We start from the raw sequence: 23,815 nt of genomic DNA on the forward strand, positions 1-23,815 counted from the left end.
ATTTAACACACAGTATAAAATGAGTAGCTTATAAAAATTCATTGGGCTGGCATGACATTTCAGTTCTGTATTACATTTTGTGGCTTAGAAAGGTAAGATAAACATTATTCCCACCTTCATTTTTCAATTCATTTCATTGTATGAAATCTCTTACATGCAAATTGTCAGATGCTTAAAAAAATATAACAGCCACTCACTTGGGTTCTTGACCTCTTACATTTGAACAGTCTCACAATTTCTTTTATTCCAGGACAACTTAAAAGCCATCTTTATGTTAATGGTGAAATAGTTACTCTAGGTCTATTCTAATGCCTTTAATAATAGCTGACAGTTAGAAAGGTGACAAATGCACGTGTCCCCAGACAAATTTGTGTCGTGGGTCTTGGTGAGGAAACGTTTAGAAGAATTGCCTTTTTGTCAAATGGCTAACTGGCAAGCATCTTGGCACAAGGTCAATGACTTCATCAAAGAAGAGGACATATTTCTGGAGAACATGTCATCCTTTGAGACCATTAGTGAGATCCAAGTGTCTGAGTACCCTTCTATTGAGTAACAAGCAGCTGACAGTGCTCTGCTGTACCCCAGGCTTTCAGCATCCAAGAACTTCAGCTTGAACATTATCTTCTCTAGATCCTTCCTCACTCACCATCTAAGATCCCAAACCTGGCTACCCTGTCATCTGTTTAATATTCAATCAAGAATGAGAAAAAGTCAAACCCTTCCACACCAGCCCAGCAGCTGGTGTAGTTTCAATAAAGTCCATGTACTAGTGCACATTGACTTCATTCATAAATCTTTCTCATAGCCTCCACATAGTAGGTCTTAACTCGATGGTGATTCCTTGGCCTAACAGCAGAGCAGAAGTAGCACTGAGATATGAGGCAATATGTTTTCAAGGGCAGGCTGCCAAAGAGTAGGAAGTTACAACAGACAGGGAAGGTGGAGACACTCAACTAGTACAAAACTCATACTTCGATGCTAGAAATGCACCCCTGTCCCACAAACACACACGTGCACACCAACACAAGGTATCCCTTCTTTGGAACAAGGCAGTATTTCTAGGAGGCCCCTGTTGACTATCCTTATGGTCCATGTATGGTGGGAAAACCTGTTACCAATTCCCACATGCTAGAAGGAAAGTTGGACAGAAAAAAAACAACATTGAGCTTGGGCAACTCCATGATCTGATAGTTCTCATAAAAAGGTGGAAACTGGAGACTGAGTTCCAAGTCTGAGTCTAACTCACTGTATGATCTTGGGTAAGACCCTTCCATATGGTTCAGGAAGAATATATTCTAGTCTGTGCTTTGCTATAAGAAAACCTAACTGTGAGACTAAGGGAAAGACCCTTTCTTTTCTGGGCCCATTCCCTTTCTGTAAATGAGTTGTTACTTTTAGTAGATAAAATGTTTACTCTTATTTTCAGAGAGTGAAATTTTCCTTTTTCAAAATCAATTTTTTTGTGGAATCCAAATAGATTTTTAAAAAGTGGGGGCAGAGATTCCAATGTTCCTGCCATATCTAAAAATCAGAGATATTCTTTTTTTTTATTGCATTTTAGGTTTTGGGGTACATGTGAAGAACGTGCAAGATTGTTGCATAGGTACACACATGGCAGTGTGGTTTGCTGCCTTCTGTCCCCTCACCTGCATCTGTCATTTCTCCCTTTCCCATTTCCCCCCAACGGACCCCAGTGTGTAGTGCTCCCTTCCCTGTGTCCATGTGTTCTCATTGTTCAACACCTGCCTGTGAGTGAGAATATACGGTGTTTGATTTTCTGCTCTTGTGTCAGTTTGCTGAGAATGATGGTTTCCAGGTTCATCCATGTCCCTACAAAGGATGTGAACTCATCGTTTTTGATGGCTGCGTAATATCTTGAGGGCCATGTCTGGGTACCCGACCCAGCATGTGGTCATGTTCATTGGTCTAAGTCTAAGGTGTTGAATTCAGTGGCATTCTGGTCACTTCCCAGGGGTTCTCAAGTTTGACAGATGTATCTGATATGACAGTGTGCATTGATATCACACATCCTGGGAACAGAGGTGAATTCTGAACCTTCCTTTCATGGAGTTGCCACAATATCTAGGACAGGAATGAGGTGCTCATGTCATTGCTGCCACTTGGCTATCTTTGGTGGAGTCTGAGGAAGACTTCAGTCTGCTTTTCTCAGCAGTTGGAGTTTGTAGGGTGTTTCTGGAAGTCCCTGCTGATCCCTGGAAGTTACAGCTCTTATTAGCTGAGACTGCTTGTCTGGCTCTGTCAGAGCTGTGGGCCTTGCTGTGGGGAACCTGGGACAGAGTTTTTCACTAGGTATGGGGAAACAAAGCTGGGGGAAACCTCAGTGCCTCAGGATTTTGGAACAAATTCTCCACGGGCTAGTAAAAGAACAGATGAAAATGAGATCTGTCTGCAGGCCTTGTCTTCATGGAATGATGATACTCCCTAGGAAAACCATGCTGTTCCTTAAAGGAGGAAGGCCTGGACTTTGGAGTCAGCCACCGCCCCCCACTCCGTAACCCCAGGTTTGTCTTTGTTGAGTCAAAGTGTGTTTTTCTGAGAGACTGCATTAGGCTGGGCATCTGAGGGGGTGGTGGTTATCATGCACTAATGATGCAGCAGGATAGAAAGGAAGGAGTAAGCCTACTGTGGTGGTACACACCAGTAGTCCCACCTACTCAGAAGGCTGAAGCAGGAGAATTACTTGAGCCTAGGAATTCAATACTGCAATGAGCAATAATTATACTACTACACTCTAGCCTGGGTGACATAGTGAGACCTTGACCTTCCCCACTAAAAAGAAGGGAGTGGTCACAGCTCCTGGCATTCAATAGATGTTGAGTTTATGATGGCTCTTACCAATTCCTTCCTCCCACAATCTACTTCTTGAGCCAACACTTTCTAAAATCTCACGTTCTGAAAGCTTCATCAGGACCAGGAAGGCCATATTTACACAAGGTCCAGATGCTGCCTCGGACTCCTTCCCAACACAGTACTCCAGACAGCCACTCCCACTCTTGGACAACTAGAAGTTGAGATCAATCCTTTTTGTCATACCTTATCTGGCAGACTAGCCTAAAGGAGTTATGGCTCCTGGTTGGTGATGTTTCAGGATGTCAGGCTTTGGCCCTTCCTCAGATACCTGAGACCCTCTGTGGGTCCCTTTTCCAACCCACAGAGGTGGGATTTGTGGGGCATATGCCTGAAGAGCAGGCCTAGGAAAGATGGAGATGAGGCAGGCTGCTTCCCATTGTCCCCCGCCCCCCACGTCCACCTCAAGAGCCAACCAGAAAGATTAGTTCATCCAATAAAAGAGAAAAAAATGATTCCTACATTACTCTTCAATGAGTGTTTATATGATTTGGGGTAACGAGAGCAATAATGATTATATTGCTCAAATAATAAAAGAAGTGTTGCACATCTGAGCTGACCATATGGGAAGCATCAGGCCTAGCAGCAGGGGCACTGAGCAAAGAGCTGCTGGGGACCCTGGCCATTGCTGCATGGGGAGAACAGCCATGGTGGAGGAACCTCATTTTCCTTGGAGACCAACCCAATTCTGTCCTTTCTTTGGACACCTGGTTATTTCTCATATGTCTCCTTAAAACAAACAGAACAAGATAAGGGCACTTGATAACAAGAGCCTGATGTGTGTGCATTTGTTTTGAAACAACACTCTGGTACTGCCTTTGGAGTCTCTGACAACAACAGAGGGAGGGAAGGCTGAGGGTAAATGAAGCCCTGGTCACGTCAGTTTAGAAGTATGGTCAACAGCTGGCCTTGTTGTTGGGCCAAGCCTCAGTCAAGACTTGTTTTGATCTGTTCCTCGTCTAGCCACAGTGGACTCCTGCCAAGAACGAGAAGCCTACTGATGGCCTTGGGGTGTCCTTCTTCATTGCTACAGGCACACCCATGCTTTCTTGCCTCTAGACCTTTGTGCATACAGTTTGTTTTTTTTCTGACAGCTACCCTATCAGGCACCCTTTCGATTGTTTTTTTCAATGTCCAACTCACCTAAAAGACCTATCACAAGTGACATTTCTTCAGGAAACCATTGCTGACACCATCTTTTGCTACCTCCCTTCCTCATTGAAATTAATTTATCTCTCTCTCTCTCTCTCTCTCTCTCTGTGTGTGTGTGTATGTGTGTGTGTGTGTGTGTGTGTGTGTGTGTGTGTGTGTGTGTTTGAATTCCCTTTAAGAATCCAAGAATTTTTGCTCTTATCTTGGACATTTGTAACTCTGCTATGGGCCCATCTCCTCCACTAGACTGGGAGTTCCTTGGGGACAAACTCCAGGCTTGCCTTGACCCTGCAGTTCTCTAGTGGCTGGCCTGACTTGAAGTGAGGCAGGAAAGTTTGCTGAATTGTATTTTGAGCTCAGTAACTCAATCCCAGGCTAGTTTAAGTAAGCTAAAGTATGGCCCTTAATGGCATTGCACTTCCCACCCTGCTGCCTGGCATGAAGGCGTGTGCTTTCTAGCAGCATATGGCAGTGCCAAACCGTAGTTGGCTAGGTAAGACCTCTGCTAACCCTCTATGGAGATTGATTTCTGGAACTGTGCCCTGGTTCCTGAGTTGACAACAGACTTTCACATACCTTGTCCCATCCTCTCTCCTATATAAATGGATGACAGTGTAGACCCATTAAGATCTTAGCTTGGAGTGGTCAGTCTGGGAAGAGGATATCCTTGAGGGCTTTCTTATGCCTAGGGATCTCTGAAAACTCCAAGACTCTGTGTGATCTTATGAACTCATAGGTCTCCAGTGTTAGAAGGACCTCAGAAAGTATGCAGTGTAACCCCTTCAGTTTAGAAGTATGGTAAACACAGGGGACAGGGGACGTATGAATTGTCTAGGGTAGAAGAGCAATTCCATGGAAAGGATAGGGAGAAAATCTAGGTTTTCTGACTTCTGGCCAGTTACCATGGAGTACGTCCTCCTTTCTCTTTTTCCTGGCAACTCAGTTAACAAGCCACAGTTAAGGATATATGTAAACTGGTGAAGGCTGTGCCTGGCAAAGGGGCTTGAACATTTCTGGGTTTCAAGTGTATAATTTTTAGAAAGCAATTTATCATGATTTGTAATTGATTAATGTAGAATGCCCTTTCAATATGTGGAGCAAAATTGTCATTAATAATTCACTGGATTCTACATTTGACTGACTATATAAATTGTTAAAGCAGTTGGAACTCCAAAATTCCAGAGCAGAGTGTGAAAAGCCTCATGGTGAAAATTGTCTGAATGATGATTGTCAATGTTGATAAGACTGTGATAAGACTGGCATCCTGGGATGTTTTAGGGATAGTGCCAATGGAGCAGGCCCTTGGGGTTACATTGCGTGTCATCCACTGACAACAGACTCTCTCATTCACTCTCATTTGCCTAGTCATCCACTACATATGTGCCAGACCACTCTGTCCTTTGAAATCTCACTTCCCCTAAGCTATGCAATGGAGTGGCTTTTGGTCCCCAGTTCCCTGTAAGTAGTCCTTGGGAAAGATAAAGTTCTATACTTAAGGGTGGCCACTGCAGCATTCTTTATAAAAGGGATATGCACAAGTTACTTAGGGAGACTGCTGAATTTACCCAGGACCCATCACTGACAGATAATGTAGAACCTGAGACAGCTGGCTATGGAGACAACGTAGAAGCATGTAAGTTGCTTATGGTTAGCGAAACATGCCTTTTGTAAAGCAGGACTGCCCGAAATGCTGTTATGTCCACGTAGCAATGTGAATGATGTAAACAGAGGCTGGAAAGGGGTTATTGAAAATGAAAGTGATAGCTTTGTTGTGGAGGTATGGTTGTGAGTCTTCCTTCTGTTTTCCTAATTCCAGTTTGCTTGATTGATTTTACCTATTCTCTTAAAAGGAAACAAAGCCTAATGTCTGCGGTCAATGCAATACAGTGTAGTTTTGGCCTTCTGCCAGCAGGTGGAGATGCCCTGCTTTCTGTTTCCTGGCAGTCAAGCTATCAGAAAAAAAGCCTTGGTCTCAGTTGGTAAGTCCTATAGATTCTCTACATTTTTATTTGAATATCTAAGCGTGAATTCTCCAGCACCCAATGAGGCCTGAAAGTTATTTCTGATCAGACTATGTGGCTTGAAGGGAACAGATCCAAGTTTCATAGGGCCTGAAGCTTACCTAATTTTGGGAGACCTTTTTGAGAAAAATAATTCAAAATTATAAAATTAAGTGCAGAGCCTTGTAAAGGGTCCCTGCAAATATGGCCCATTTAGCTGAGTCTTCACGAGCTTCCCAATAAATCCATCTAAGACTGCTGTTTTTCACAGTCCATCTGGCCTGGGGAGGAAGGGCATTGCCATGGAAAGACTACAAGCTCTTTGAAGGACAGGTCATACCTTCATCCTCATCGGGCGTTGGTTAAAGTTTGTTGACTTCCCTGTTCTTTTCGGTTTAGAGTGTTTAGTAGGTACTCAGTGACAGGGTGTTAAATGACAGGAAGCAGAAACAGGGGCTAGGAGGAAGTCTGGAACCCAAACTCACCTCGTATGGCAGAGGAAGTTTGAAAGTCATGCCTCTTCATCTCATTCTTCTGAGAGCACCAGCTAGCTCGACAACAATATCCAGAAGTGCTACTCTGTGGGCTTCCCACCCATCAGTTACCACATGTAATTCATCTCTGGATTCCAGGAGCTCTGGATTGTGCAGTCTTATTTAGAGAGTTTAACAACTTGAAAGACCCCTCCAGCATGAAATAAGTAAGGGAAGATTTTCCTTTAAATTATCGTTAAATTAAGTTTAAATTTAAATTAATATGCACAAATAGTTTTGTATTTGCAATTCATTTTAATTACCCTGCCCCATTTTCTTCCTGCATTTTATATACAGGTAGTCACAATCCTCCTTAATCTAAGCTTTCTGGTAACTGGATACTTTCTTTTACCCTTCTCTTTATAGTAATGGTTAATCTTTCTCTCACAACAATGGCATCTCCTCCTGGAATCATACCACCTGCTTATTCGGGTCTATGATGGATCAACCAGCAGTGGTGTCTCATCCTTATAATTTTTATATCCTTAGGGATAACTCCATACTGAATAGGCTTCCCTGCCTCCCTCACTGTATCATTTAGGTTGGACTAGGCTGTAACAGCAAATAAACTCATACATCTAATGGCTTAACAGAAAAGAGATTTACTCTTTGTGCATGTGACAATCCAGAATGCCCCAAGAGTGGCAAGGGCCTCTGTTCCACACAGTAATTCAGGAACCCAAGCAGAAGGAGGCTCTGCCTTCTTTAGCATATGGCTTTCAGCATCACTGTGACTATCTCCAACCCAATCAAGCAGAAAGAGAAAAACACACAGGTGCCCATGTTAGGGTTTTTAATGGGCTAGCCCTAGAACTTATACACCTTGCTTCTGCTTAAATTTCATCCACTAAATCTTAATCACATGGTCACATGTAATTGCAAGGGAGACTAGGAAATGTAGTCTCATTGTGTATCCAAGAAAAATAAATAGATTCTGATGAACAGGTAGCAGTCTCTGCCATATCACATACAACATGGCATATATCAACAAGCAATTTAGGTTCCCCCCACACATTAATTTTAAGATGTTACAGTAAGAATGTTTTTCCTTTTCCCTTTGAAACAAAATTGGGGAAAAATGAATAAGAAACAAAAACATAGACACTATTTTTGTTGAAACTAGGAAACTCCTATAATCAGGAACCACAAAAATAAGATGCAATGTCACATGCAGTGAGCTTTGGACTGAGGTGATGGGGGCTCCAACAGAAAATAACTGCTTTTCCAAATCTTGAGGAGAGCTGTCAGAGCACAAAATTCTCCAAAGTAGGTGACCTACTGGGAGGGCAAATCTAATAATCTTTTGTTTGGAACAATAAGATCTAGGTGCATGTTTAGCTGCAGGAATCTCCCTAACTTCCTTGGATACTTTAAAATGGCAGGGGAGGTAGGAATGAGTGAGAAAACTCATCTTTGTAAATGTGCAGTCCATAGAAGAAAGACTGTGGGTGTCAAGCAGCTCTGTAGGAGCCATTCTTTGTGGACTAAAAAGAAAGGTTAAACCACCTCTCAGTCACTCTCTATTGCACACGAAGCACATTCACAAAACCCACTTCACAACCTTTGCCCACAAGACCATGAATCATCAAGGATTTTACTAAGAATCAGGGGATTTTCTACTAAAGCAGAACACATCCCTGGCCCCTCTTCCACACCACTTCTTTCAACTACCTGGTCTAGGAAGGTTTCTGATCACTCAAGGATGACTACTAATAAAAAAGGAACAAGGATATCCATACAAAAATATCACAAAGTGGTGGAAAATAGCAGGACAAAAAAGGCAAAGGCAAACAGCCTATACAGCATGAACATTTTGATGTGGAATAGATGAAAATCGTGACCAAATATTTGTATAAGAACTCAAGAACTTAAGAATTGAGATAATTGGTGAATTAAGAGCTTAATGCAGAGGTTTAAGGAATCAAGAAAGGCAACAAAAATTAAAATTGAGCTGTCTGTATCTAGGACACAAAGTAAAAGAGAAAACTAAAATCATCACAGAAATTATGGTTACCTTATAAATACTAGTAACTGGTGACACAATGTTATCATACCAGCTGATATAAGCGTACAATTGTGACAACAGAAAAATAGACAGCAGCTTTGAGGCAATTGAGAAAAATGAAATAGAAATTTTAAAAAATGATTAGAAGAAAATTGTAGGTATGAAAGACAGGCAAAAGAATGACAACACTGGCATAAATATTTTCTTCTTTAAGAATAACTAGAAAAATATAAAATATTCAAAGACATAATTTTGAAAACTTTACTGATATTAGAAAATATTTGAATCTAAGTATCTAAAGGGCATGGTGTTTGTTAAGAAAAAAGAAAAAAGAGGCTAGTCAGCACTGAACCATAGTCTAGTAAGGTTTCCTAAGACAAAGAAAAATAATCCTATAGGGCATTCTGGCAAAAATGATCAAACTACTATAACAACAAAATTAAAAACACAAGTTGGCTTTAGGCTAACCTACATACAACATTATATGACAGTAGAGAAGTGCTTAGAACATTAGCAAAAAAGATGATGTGAGCCAATAAATTGGACCTAGCTAAACTGTCATTCAGGTACAATGGTGACAGATAAATATTTTCAAATATGCAATAATGATTCATGGGCTATAGTTTCCATGAACACTTTTTTGAAGACACCACAAGAAGATAAAGTTGAACTGAAAGGTAAATGGGAAAACCTGTGCCAAAAATTAATATAGAACTATGGTGAAATGTTATAACAATTATGGGAACTACCACTGCAATATACATATAAATGTAATCAACCATAATGATGAAGAGATATTAAGATACCCAGTGAAAGTTAGGGAATGTAAGGGAAGAGAAATTGAGATTGTGCATGTAGTGGGTAGAGATTGTGCATGTAGTGGTTAGGGTCAAAATATTTTTAAAGGTGGCCATTGAAATTTAAAAGATATAAACCTATTTAAATGTATAAAATTAACCACTAGAAAAACTAAAAAACTAAGGCCAGTAATATACCCCAAAAAATTAAAAGGTGGAGAGCAAGGGAGTTAGAAGTAGGGGTATTTATTACTGTTATTGAAGAGTCAATAGATACTAGCTAAATAAATAGAAGATTAAGTACAGCCTATAAATTTATTTTTACAAAGGCAACCATTAAAAATAAAATGACACTGTACATCTTACAAAATAACCACATACCCCAAATAAAACAAAGCAGAGAAATCAAAAGCGTTTTTTTTTAAAAAATTGCAACACTCATATACACATATCTACCCTATCAATACACAGGAAAAGAGACACTCATATTTAATGACAAAGAAAAACCCAATTAAGTACTGACAGTAATATACTCATGTAGAATGAAATAACTCAGAAAAAATTGAAAGCAAATGAGTAAGCAAAACATATTAGAAAAATGGAAATAAGAAAGCAGACATTTGAAAATTAACATCAGACAAGGCTGAATTCAAGGAAAAATGAAACAAAGAAGAACAAGGTACAACTCATAATGAAGGTGTAATAGCAGCAAATATCTATGCACCAAGTAACATATCAAAATTTGTAAAGCAAGTCTAGGCATGGTGCCTCTCACCTATAATCCCAGCTACTCAGGAGGCTGAGGTGAGAGGAATGCTTGAGGCCAGGAGCTCAAGACCACTCTGAGCGTCATAGCATGACTCCATCACTAAAAAAAAAAAAAAAAAAAAAAAAAAAATAACAGAGTGTGATGATGCACACCTGTAGTTCCAGCTACTTGAGAAGCTGAGGCAGGAGGATTGGTTGAGCCCAGGAGCTCAAGGCTACAGTGAGCTATGATCATGCCACTGCACTGCGGCCTTGGCAACACAGCAAGACCCTGTCTCTAAAAAAGAAAATAATTATAAAGCAAAATGTAGAGAATACAAATAAACTAGAAAGACATATAGAGTACTTCTTTTTTTTTAATTGAAATGAATTAATTTATTCATACTCCTCAGGTGTTGAATGGATTGTGAAATTCCCGTATTATTTATAACTAGGCTATATTGTTCTTGAAATACATGCCATGAGTAAATTCCTGAAAGTTCTTATGCAAATAGAAAATTGTTTTGTCTACAAAAAGAATATTTATTTAGCTACATCTTTCCATGACAAATAGTGAAAAAATAAGTAAACGTGGAGGACTTAACCAAATAACAATAAAATCTATCATTAGATTTTTCTTTTCAAGCACCCATGGAATAATCATAAGAACTATTTAGAGCACAAATAAATCATTGATGCCAAAACTTTAAAAAGGTGATAGATTGTCTGTTGCAAATTTGGTATTATCACCAGCCCTTCAGAGAAACAGGGGACTACATTTCCCAGGATTACCTGCCATGTAAGTGTTCTGGATTAGACTTAAACAAAAAAGAGGAAATCTTAAGAGATTTAGGAGACAGAAGAGAAGCAGAGGCAAGTTGTCTTTGGACGTAGCGCAGTGAGACATATGGATAGATGAGAAATTCAAAAAGGCTTCTTGGTGATGGCTTGAGTATCACCACTTCATTGCCACTGAATGGGAGATTTCTCAGAGGTTCTTGAGAATTTCAGAAGTTTCCCAGTAAATATTGAAGGATCCTTACTTCTATGCTTCAGGTTTAAGTCTTTAATGTCTGCTTCCCTGACCTTGATGTAACTTTCCTGGTCTTCTGCAGTGACTCTGCTGACCCATTCCATCAGCTTTCCCAAACTCCAAATAAGCCCTCATTTCTATAGTAAACCCTCCACTCCTGGTATACTTAAGTGGCTTTGTTTTCCTGAGTGAACACAGATTGATAAACTTGAAAGAAAATTAAAGACAACTTCTCACGTGAATATTGATATAAAAATTCTAAATGAAATATTAACAAATAGATTTATTAATATTTACTGATGTGACACCTGGAAAGACAAAAATAAATACTGTAATAAAAGCACTAAGTTATTTGGGTAAAAAATTAATATACAAATATCAATAGCTTTATTTTCGAATAACAACTAGATCAAAAACATAAAGCAGAGGTTGGCAAACTTTTTTTTGTAAATGACCAGATAACAAACATATTTGGCTTTGCCGGTCATATTGCCTTTGTTATGACTACTTCATCCTGCCATTTCGGTCTGAAAACAGCCATACTCAACATGTAAACAAATGGGTGTGGACATTTAAACTTTATTACAAAGCTTTATTTACAAAGACAGGCTGTAGTTTGCCAATCCTTAACAAGGAGCAAAGGGAGAAAAGACTACATTTAAAACATCCAAAATGGAGATAAAAAAAACAAACTTATTAAGAAATAAGAAGTATTTATGTGAGGGAAATTGTCGAGGGACATAAAAGAAGATTTGAATATATGGAAAGACATAGCCTAGTTTGGGATAAAATGACTTGACATCACAATAGTGTAGAAATTCAATGCAACTTTTGATGCATAAAATAAACTTAAATATACAGTAAGTTTAATGTGTAATATTGTTTCGGGAAAAAGTAGACACAAGCAAAAAGTAATCTGAAAAACACAGGCTTCTGCCAAAAAACAAAACCAAAAATATGAAGACAGAAAAAAAGACAAGTTGGCTAAACACCAGCTGCCACAAGAAGATAAAATAGAGTGGCAATGTCTAGTTATTCATAAGATCAGAGAAATATCATCAAATAAAGACTGCTCAGGCATGTAAAGGATCATCTAATATGTTAAGCCACTCTCCAAATTAAAAAGACATAATAGAAGGAGCTGGAAGCACTGGCTTACTATGGTCCTAGAAGAATTGACACTGTGCATCCAGCCTAAGGGAGATAATAATACTCATAACTCAATAGAACTTGTTGCCAGCCCTCAGTGGTTTTCATATATTTCCTGATTTAACTCCTCAGAAGAACTCTATAAAGTGACTAATAGTATTGCACACTGGGTGGAAAGTGGTGGGAGTAAGAAAAAGGGTTAAAGGAAAGAGGCAAATATTTTGTATATATAGTTAAAGTTCATCCTGAGGACTTAAGAACTTCTTAGGTACTGATGATTTGTTGCTTCTCCCTCTGACTTGAGTTTACGTGATGTAAATAATACATTGTGACATTGCCCATTCATATTGTCCGTATGAAGGAAGTATGGGGTGGAGAAAGGCAGAGGCTTAGTCTTCCAAACATTCATTTGACAGGTGGGCACAGGGTAATTTTGGAAGCCTTCAATATAGCTGGATATCATCTTTTAGGGAGAAGATGGTACTAACAGCCAGTAGCTGGGCTCTTGGAGTGACTGGGGTCTCATTCCTGCCCAAATTAGTCACTATGGTGGGAAGAGCAGGTGCTAGGTACTGTAATGTTTTGCAGGGCTGGAGCTATTTCCAGTAGGCTTTAGTCTCCCAGGTCCTGCATAGTGTGAGGGGAGAGGGTTGGATCCCAAATGAAAAAATTAATTACAGGTAGGCCAACAATAGCTAGCTATTAATTATGCAAAGAATTTATAAATTTAAGTACATATTAAGGTTTACATAGAAAAATATTATAAGCAAAGTGTAAAAACAGAAATGGCAAATGGGAACAACAAAGTCAAAAATATATATCTGACAAGTAGTTTCCTAAATATATGAAGAGCTTCTACAAATAAACAAAATTGTTCCTTCTCTGCTGAAACTCCTTCAGATCCTTCCCTGTCTCACTAAGAGTCAAAGCCAAAGTCTTTCCAGTAGCTTACAATGCCCTATTGACCTGTTGTCTCCCTCACTCATTCCCTGCCACTCCCTTCCACTTGCTCACTCTGTTCCAACCACACTGGCCTCCTTGAAATTCTTCCAACAGCTGTTGCCTTGGGAGCCTTGCTTTTCCTCACCATGTAATGCTTGTCTCACAGACGTTTGTGTGATTCACTTTTTTACCTCCTTTAAGTCTTTACACAAATGTCACCTTCTTGGTGAAACCTTCTATGTCCATCCTGTTAAAATTGTAACCCTTCAATCTCACTCTCCACATCTTTCTTACTGTTTTATTTCTCTCCATGGTACTTATCATGATCCAATATTGTGTGTAGGTAATTGTATTCGTCGTAGGTCTGCACAGAGGCAGAACCATTAAGAGATATATAGCTATATAGAAAGAGATTTATTATGAGGGATTGTCTCACACTATCATGTAGTCTGAGAAGAACCATGGTCTGCCATCTGCAAGCTGGAGACCCAGGAAAGCCATTGGTGTCGTTTCATTCCAAACCAGAAGCTGTGAGAACCAGGGGAGCCAATGGAGCATTTCTCCTCGTGTTATCCCTCCAGGACCTCCCCACCGCTCCTGCTATCCCTCCCTTGCCCCCCGCAACAGACCCCAGTGTATGATGTTCCCCTCCCTGTGTCCCTGTGTTCTCATTGTTCAACATCCACCTATGAGTGAGAACATGTGGTGTTTGGTTTTCTGTTCTGTGTTCACATCTTTTCATCCAATAAATATTCACTGAGATCTTCTCATGTGCAGGCACTGTTCTAGGCACTGAGGATACAGCAGTGATAGCTAGTGGGAGAAAGCAGACAATAAACAAAGAATTAGTGTGATAGTTAATTGTATGTGTCAGTTTGGCTGAGCTAAGGGATGCTCAGATGGCTGCTAAAAAATTATTTCTGGATGTGTCTGTGAGGGTGTTTCTAGAAGAAATTGACATTTGAGTCAGTAGACTGAATAAAGAAGATCCGACCTCACCAATGTGGGTGGCCATCTTCTAATCCTCTTCTAATCCATTGAGGGCCCAGATAGAACAAAAAGGTCAAAGAAGGTAAAATTCTCTCTCTCTTCCTGACCTTATTGAGGTGCCAGACATTACTGAGGTGCTAATGCTGCAGCAGTACATAAAATATCATGAAGCATTCATTCTTGAGGGAGGGGATGGACAAAAACAAATGCACAGATTGATATATAGTAGTCATCTACATAAGCTAAATCTTCTAGACAAATCCATCTTAAATTAACATTTTCTCTGGTCATTAAGAAGGGAAAGGAGCCTCAATATCATGATATACTCTTTCAAGTTGGTAGACGTCAACAGACATATGAAGGCAATCTTTCCACTGTCCTCCTTTATTGGAAATACGTGACAATGCCCACACCTTGAGTGTAGCCGTTAGAACCACTGGCTGCCAAGCAAAGCAAAGTTCAAGCATCTTGAACTTGGTGTATAACACATTAGTGTACTTCAGTGTATTTAAAAATTGTATGTGTAAAATGGCCTATACACATCCATATTCTACATACTACAATCAAGGATGCATAGGGGACCAAAGGATTTGGAGTTTAAATACTCAATTTGGAATTATTTAATATAGACTCACTTATCCCTGATGTTAGACAATGCAGTCTTCTAGACCACTATCAAATCATTCAGTTCTAGCCTCTTATTCACCTTGAGCCCAACCCAAGTCTCATTCATGGAAATAGAAACGTAACTTCTGACTTGCATTTTCTTTTCATTTGTCCTCCCACTCATCAGAATTCAGGGAATCCCCAAATTAAAACTCTTGAGCTTTCCTTTGGTGAGTCAAATTGGTACTAGCCCAGGGGAAAAAGTAGGTGGTAATGGCTTCTGCCTTTTCTGTAGGCATGAGCACATGGTACTTGGCTAGGAAAATCATTTGGGTGTATAAAATCTGTCGTTCTAGTAACACAAGCTAGCACTTTAAAAATGTAAGATTTATTTCAACTGCTACAAATACTGCAAGCATGCCTCATGAGTCTGGGTATCCAGGAGTAGGAATATCCTCCTTCCTGCTGACTTCTACTATGTCTATGCTGTACAGGGAAGTAACTGATGTTGAAATACCATCCCCTCTCATCACATCTGTTCCTGTATTCTCATTTATTTTTTATAAAACATCTCACCAGCTGACATATTGTTTGGTTTGTTCATTTGTTTACTTATATTTCTCTCCCCTCACTAGAATCCTAGCTGCTTAGGAGAAGGAACTTTTATTTGTTCACTATTATTCCTCCACTACTTAACATAGTATCTGGCACATAGAAAATGCTCAAAAATATTCTGGAAGGAAGAAAGGGTGGGATAAAAGGAGTGAGAAAGGGAAGGAGGAAGGGAGAGAGAGAGGAAGGAAGAGGAAGGAAGAAAGAAAACATTCTGTTAGCTGAGAGGGCTCTCTTACCTTTTCACTTCTGACCGACCAGACTTGGTCTGACCAAAAGACAGAATTTGGCCCACAGAGTTACCAAATTCCTGCTGGAACCAACTGCATTCCATTTTTCTATGTCCAGGGGCACAGAGGTCCACTGTCTCTGAAGCTCTTCCCCTTGATGCCAGACTGCTGCAAGGTATTTCTGCTCCATCGTGCAGATGAGAAAAACAGATGTTATATCATACAAGAAAACCTCAGTTCTTCTTGAAGTTTCTGTGAGTGACTCCCCAGTGGCTGTGAAGGCAAGAATGCTCATCTTTCTGGAAAACTCTTCTATTGCTGCATTTTCCTTTCCCTTATTAACTCTCCAGTTCTCTGAGTTAGGGCTACCCCCACTGAGAGCTCTCAGAAGATGTTGACTGACTAGCTAAATTATGCTATTGATGTGGCTTAATTAATACTAATGACTTATCATGAGAATTACAGATATGTACCCATGTCTAGGAAATGTCAGTGACAAGAGAATTGAGGTGTCAGTTCTCATAAAACATGAACAAAAATTTCCTCAGGGTAGTCGGAGACAGTTACCTCCTCTCCCAGTAAAAATGCCCTTGAATTATTTCAGAATCTGCTTGTTGAGTGTGGTAATATTTAAATTACACATTCTACATCAACCATGCAGTTCTCAGTAAGACAATAACAAGAAGGATGGGGATGCAGGTGGTAAGAGTGCATTGAACAGTGTTGAGCAATGGTTGGCAGCACAGCCAGGCATCCATGGGTAATATATATCCAGGCAGATGAATATATAGATTAGCATCCTGGGGTTAATTTCACTTTGCGGATAATTAACATGTCCTTATTTTGGAAATAAATGCTTCTGCAGTTAAAATAAATGTATTTAATTAGCAAAGGCATTTAGTTCTGAGGTGGGAAGTGAATGTGCTAATGGAATAAATGGTTGTATACACATTTTATATTCCAAACCCAAGTTAAATGCATCTCCTTCAAGCCATACATATAGGAGGCGGATTTTAGATTGTGAGAACATGTTGCTGGGAGGCAGCATGGCATGTGCCTTGTGCCAAGTTGCAGGCCAGGACTGTCCAATTTGTCTGAGCCTCTGTGTTGTGGATCAGTGACATAGCACTGGCCTGGCTTGCGGGTTGAGTCACCTCATGCTGTCAAATTCAGGTTGTTTTTTCCAGTACTGACCTCTCTTCCCAAGTGCCTGTTGGGGATTTACACTAGGCTGACTGCTGAGACCTCCAGTTTACCTGCTCAAGACAGGCCTCTGCACTCCTGTTGTCCCCAAACTCCTCCAACCACATCAACACTCCCCTGAGGACCTTTGGTTTTTCTTTTCTGTTCCTGGTTCTTTGTAAAGTTTGAGTCACCTCTGACTCAACTCTTGCCTTCCACCTTCAAACCGTCTTCAACTCCAGGCCATCTTCTACAATTTCCCATCATCTCTTCGACCTCTAGGCCTGCTCTGCATTCCCTTGCCACTGTCCTGGTTCTATTAAGTCTATCCCTTAAGCATCTCTTGATGATCCACTTTTCCCATGTCTCCTGCCATATATATGGTGCCAGTGCAACCTTCGCAGTCTCTTCTTTATTCCTCTGTACCTAAATCTTGCTTCCATCCAGTCTGTTCTCCCTATTGCCACCAGAGTGACTGTTTGTAAATCCAAAGCTGATCATGTCATTTCTCTGCCTAAACTCTTCATGGATTATACCCCCTACTCCTCAAATTGCCTTCAGGATAAAGCCCAAGCCTTTAAAACAGACATTCAAGGAACACCATGGTCTGGACCCTACCATCCATTTCAGACCAATTTATTACCCTGTTCTTTATTTACCCTTAAGACACATATCAGAGCTCCTCAGTAGCCTGTGGAAATTTCTGTACTGATCATGCTCAGTACATTTGCTCAGGCTATTGCTTTGTTGTAGTGTAATGAGTCCCTTTGGCCTCTCACTTTGATTTATGGCAGAAACTGTAGGCGTGCGTGGCCATTGTCACAAGACAGAATCACTCCTTGCTACTCTATTCCTTGCCATCCCCAAGCAAGGCCTTCGGGGACACCTCTTGTAGATGGGGTTAGGAGCATGAAGGGAGATCCTCTTTTGATGAAGCCTTCCTAGGGATTTGGCTTGAAGATTGGCCTTCTCTTCCTCTACATACCTGTAACTGGACTCAAAGGTTCCTAAAGGCAAATCAAGGTAAATATCTCACAGGTCTACCTCCTGAGTTTTCTCCATACCCTGGATTCTGATCTGATGCCAAAAGGAGAGTAAGGCAGCCCTGCCCATCCTCACCTCATCACAGGAATATCAGTTTTCTCTGCTGCTGCCAAGAATAACCCCTGAGCTCTGCTTCCTCTTTCTATGATAGAAATATTCTGAGCCTCCCTGCTGGGAATTGTACTTCACACTCACCCACACCATTTCTACACACACAGCTGCACATATGCATGTGGGCACATGCACACACACAAACACACAGTCATTCATCAGCACAAGTTTGGGCTGGAAATAACTGAGACTAGCTGAAGTAAAGACTTTAGAAAGATTCCAAGGAAGAAGGATGCTGCATCATGATTTGGACAGTACAGGGGAGCAAGCAGAGGACAGAAGTCTTTGAGAACCAGCAAGATGAGAGGTTTGGGTTGCTGAAGGGTCTATTCCTCAGGGTCAGGGACAAGGCCCAGGCTGGAGATCCCTGAATCCAGTGCAATTAATTTATTTTGTAAATATTTATTGAGCACTATCTATGTACCAGGCACTATTCAATCTAGGGAATGGGGAGAACACCACAAACAAGACAAACATGACCTTTCATTGTAATTATTATGTTCTTGTGGAAATAAGAAACACTCCCTTAAGCTAATTTCCAAGTCTTGGCAGTTCTACATCATAAATAGCTCTGAAGTGTACCAATGTCACTCCTCTTCCACTGCCAGTCCTTTGGTTCAGGCTTTCATTATCCTCATTCGTTTATTCATTTATCTACCCATGATGTCTAATTTCTTTTGAGACAGTCTCACTCTGTTGCCCAGACTGGAGTGCAGTTGTGTAATCTTAGCTCACTGCAACCTCGACCTTCCCAGCTCAAAGGATCCTCTTGCCTCAGTCCCTCAGGTAACTGGGACTACAGGTGCACACCACCTCACCTGGCTATTTTTTTTTTTTTATTTTCTGTAGAGATAGGATTTTTCTATGTTGCCCAGGCTGGTCTCAAACTGCTGAGCTCACGGGATCTGCCCATCTCGGCCTCCCAAAGTGCTAGGATTACAGGCATGAACCACCACACCTGGCCTCAGAATATTTATTGAGTGCTCACAGTATTCCAGCAGTGACTAAAACAGACAAGTCTTATTTTTCTGGACCCTATGGTCTTGTGGAGGGAGACAGATGACAATACATCATTTAACATTTTAGACACTTTCAGATAAAAGTCTGTTCAGGGCACCTTGAGAACAGGGTCACTTTTGTTCCAGGTCATTTGTTGACAGGAAAGATTTGCTATAAGCTGAGTCTTCACAGATGAGGAAGTATCCTTCAGGTCAGTAGGGAAATGGACTTTTCAGATCCAAGGATAGGCAAAGGCACAGAGACAGGATACAGTCTGGGGTATTCAGGGAACTTCCAACTCTTACATATGGCTGAAAGTTAAGTTAGATGATGGATCTGACTGCATCCATATAAAAAAACAAGGTAGAGATTTACCATTTTACCTAGGAAGATTTCTGGGAGAGATTTCTGAGTGAGAAAAGTAGTGTGCAGAAAGTCTACACATTGTGATCTCAGATTTCTAAAACAATGGCCAGCTGCCCCAAATGTCTTTGAGCATATAGAAAAATATTGAAAGATACCATCAGGGTTGTTGACATGTGTTATGGAGAATGAGACAGATGTGGAAGGAGGTGAAAGAAGGCGGGAGAGTGGTGATGCAAAAATGGAAAGAAATGTCAAGTGAATAAATAATGCATTGATTTATGAATGAATGCATGCATGCATAAATGAGTGGAGAATAGACTGCAATGGCAGGAATCAATATGTGTCTGGCTTCCTGGGTCTAGAATAAGGTTGAATCTAGCCTGCAGAGGGAGTGTCATGGTAGCAATATTCTAGCCATAAACCTGAAGCCCTTGCCAGAGCCCAGGGTCCTGGGGTTAGAGATGTGCTCAGGCTCCTCACACAAGATTGAGGAAAGCCCAGGTTTATAAACAATTCTGATATGGTTTGGCTGTGTCCCCATCAAAATCTCATCTTGAATAATTGTAGCAGCCAATTTTTGCCCAGCAACAGAGATACGTACGTTTTCCAAACATCCACAATTTGAAGGGTCTTGGACAAGGTGCATGCAGGACACAGAGGCTCTGCCTTCTAGAGCTATATCCTGACTGAGAAGTGTACACCAGTAGTGATGTAGGGAGCACAGAGGTAAAGGTCTTAGAAAGGCTCAGGGAAAAGGCTATGAAACTCCAAAGGAAGGACCTAAGCAGTGAAAGCCTGAGAGCTCAAGAAATTAGGTTTCAGCTAATCCGCACATGTAATACTGTGAATAATGGGAAAATCCCAAGCAGAATCAACAGCTCTATGCTTTAGATGGCAAGCTTGGGGTTCCCTGAAGATGCTGTCCACCACTGGCTCAATCTTTATTGAGCCACAAGGAGACTTCAAGAGCCACAAAGGAGACTTCAAGTTTCTTAATCATCTCTGTTCTACTCAGCCCTGTAATGCTTGACTGTTTATTAGCCCCCTGCCTCATGATCAGGATGGAAAAAGCACAGAAAAGTGAATTGTGGGATTGTGGTCTAGACAATCTTTTTGTTGAGTTATTGTCTGTGGTGGCTGCTGCCATGCTTGTGGCCCCCGTGTGTCTACAGAAACATGGCAAATGAAATGGTAGGGGTAGGGACAAAGTGGCTCCATTCTTCCCTTGGCTAAGCTGTTACAGAGATGAAGACACCTGGAGTTAAGGAGTTGACATCAGCTCATGACTGAGTCAGAGCTTCCCCTCACATCTACCACTAACTGGGCCCCACACACAGTTCTCTGCCAGTGCCCACTGTAGCCTCAGCAGGGCTGCTGAATCAGCCTTCCTGGTCCTCCCCATCTCATATCCAGCACTGAAGTGAAAGCTCTCTGGGAAACTAAGCTCCAAGCTAGAGGAGGTCATTTTAAAATAACCTGTGGAAGTTCTTTGAAGACATTCCTGTCATGGAAGATAAAGGAAACTCAGGGGCTACAGTGTGCTTAGATTTTTGAAAAGCATCTGACAATGTTCAGCATCTGAGATGAATGGGCAAGGTAGAGGGTAATGAGAGAGGCTGTTAGATGGCATGATGGTTGAATCAAAAATAGCACTTGGCTCTTTTGTAAGCATGTCTTTGAAGGGTCTCTCCTATGAAATGCCATTGGCTACACCCAGTTTCTCTGAAGCCAGAATCATGCATGAGCCCAATTATTGCCAAGAGGGTATCTGCCCCCTCATCCCAGCTGCTTGCTAGGTAGAATATTTTGTACTTCCAGCTAGGACATCCCCCTATACAGGGCTCACTTTACACGGTTGTCCTTTGCCTTTGCTGTTTAATACAGTAGTCATAGCAGGGATGCAATACGGTATCAAGTCTTGTTTTCTTCCCCAACACCCTCCTGGCATATAATGAACACACACAAACAAATGTTCCCTATGGCAAGGATTCTCAAGGGCAACTATATGGGATGGGGGACATTGAAGAAAGCCTTCATGTGACTCTCTCCCTATATCTCTTCCTGTTGGAGAAATATTGCCGTGCCTGAATGAGTAGAGCTGGTAGACAGGAGGCCAGGGTTTGAGTTGTGGCTTTTATTTATTAGTTGTGTGGCCTGCAGCAAGCCACTTTCCTCCTCCAGACCTAGTTTACTCATCTGTGGAATGATGACCTTTATAGTTCCTTTTCACTCTGGGTTTCTGGGTCTAGTGTTTCTCTCTGGACCTACCTGCCTGAGAATCACCAGGATAAAAACCTACAGATTTCTGGGCCCCTCCCCAGATTACTGAATCAGAATCTCAGGGGGTAGGGATTGAGGACCTACCTTCTTAACAAGATGGTTGGGGATTCTTAAGCATTACATACTCTGAGAACCACTTTTCTCTCATGTCAATAATGTACATTGATAAATATCTACCCCTCACCCATACTTTAACTCCCACACATGCATAGATACACCCTAGCTCATACATAGATAAGCCTAGTATTTGTGTACTTACACAATACCCTCACACAGAGACACATAGGCTCATAGACTCTTCCTCACTCATGCTCTCTCTCATACATGTGAGTACCTAAATACACACACATTTTTATATATGCTTCTCACCTATTTTATCTCACACACATGGATTCTTATACACAACACACCTACAAAGAGGTTTATATACACTTCCTCACCCACTCTCTATCTCAGCCACACAGGTACCTAAACACCACCTTCACACACACACACACACACACACACACACACACAAACACACACACACATTTTTTTTACATATTTGAGTTCTTACTATGTGTCAGCAATTTCCAGAGCCTTTGAAATTCACTCATATCCTAAGTATTTGTGAGCCTCAAGTTAAGATGCTCTGTGTTAAGCAGGCATTGAGAAATAGGAATGCCCTTCCTCTCTTCCTCCTCCCTAGAAAGCATGGGGAAACATTTCTTCTGGCACTCGGAGCTTCTAGGGGATGACTGCACACCCTTTGCGAGTTTGGGCAGTTCTGTGCTCTCACCCTGCTACCCCATTGTCTACCCTTTTACCTCGAATTAGAAGTTGCAGAGGACCACAGTTTTGCCTTCTGTTGCTCAGCATACCAGAAGAGAGTCAGTGACTTTTCCTGTTCTTCCATTTCTATTTTTAATTACAACTAACTGGGGACCAGAGTGAAACATTTTAGCAATTTAATCTTAGTGTAAAATGGTGTATTTTCACTTCATTAGCTAAAAGGGAAATCAAATGGCTTATCAAAAGTTGAGCTTCACATTTACATATGGGTCTGGGATTCATGAAGCAGAATTTGTAACAGCTATAAAAGCCCTACAACTGACTCTGGAGACCACCGGCTTTATCATTTTGACTGCAGCATTATAAAATGACATTTGGACATGAAGTAGGATGGGTGTGTTTGAGTCACCAGTGAAGCATGTGGAAACTTCAGCTGTGTATCTGTTATCTATTGCTGCATAACAAACAAAATCATCCCAAAACTTAGTGGCTTAAAACAACCAACAATTATTATCTCACAGTTTGTATGGGTCAGGAATCTGGGTGTAGCTTAGCTGGTAGCCACTAGCTCAAGGTATGTCATTCAGTCATGATGAGTTGGAGGCGTGGTCATCTCAAGGGTCAACTGTGAGGGAATGGGTCTAAGCTCATGCACATGGACCCCTCCAAATGATGGCATGGCAGCTGGATTCACCTAGGAGGAGCACTCTAAGAGAGAGCAAGAGAATACAAGCAAGACAAAGACACTAAGATGGAAACTGCAGTTTTTTAATAGCCTAAAACCTCAGAAGTCACATCCCATCACTTCTGCCATATTTGGTTTTGTTACAAGTAAGTCAGTAGGTCCAGCCCAAGCCTAAGAGGAGAGAATGACACAGGGCATTGGTCCCAAGAGATGGGCCCACTGGATATCATCTTAGAGGTCGCTTTAGAGACAGTGTACTATAAGTTGCAAGGAGGACTTGGAAGAGAAAGTGTCACCAAAGATGAAGGAACAGTACGAGCTTCCAGCCCTCTCCTCAGGTCTTCCTTCTCATTCTTTGCTTTTCTTCTTTCTGGGCCTTCTTTTTTCTATACTTTTAGAAGGCCCTCACAGAGTGTCTCATTGATTTATGGTGGGGAAAAAAAGTATTATGTTTTCCCTTGGCCTCTCTAGGTACTCTGTTGTGCAGGTAGTGCCTGGGGATGTAGCCATGGAAACCAAGAGAAGGGCTCAATGGCTCAATATGAGAAAGTGTGAAGCAATACTTCAAAATCAAACAAAATCCCAGGAGAGGGCTGGATTGATCATGGAGCACCATCGAGGCTGAATGAGAGCTACTTTTTGAGTTTAGGGCATAAGGGAAAGAAAGAAGTGGAATAAGTAGGTACCACAAAGAGTGAGTTTGGGCTGGAAAA

Source organism: Saimiri boliviensis, chromosome X (assembly GCF_048565385.1).
Source record: "Saimiri boliviensis isolate mSaiBol1 chromosome X, mSaiBol1.pri, whole genome shotgun sequence".
In the NCBI taxonomy this organism is placed as follows: Eukaryota; Metazoa; Chordata; class Mammalia; order Primates; family Cebidae; genus Saimiri; species Saimiri boliviensis.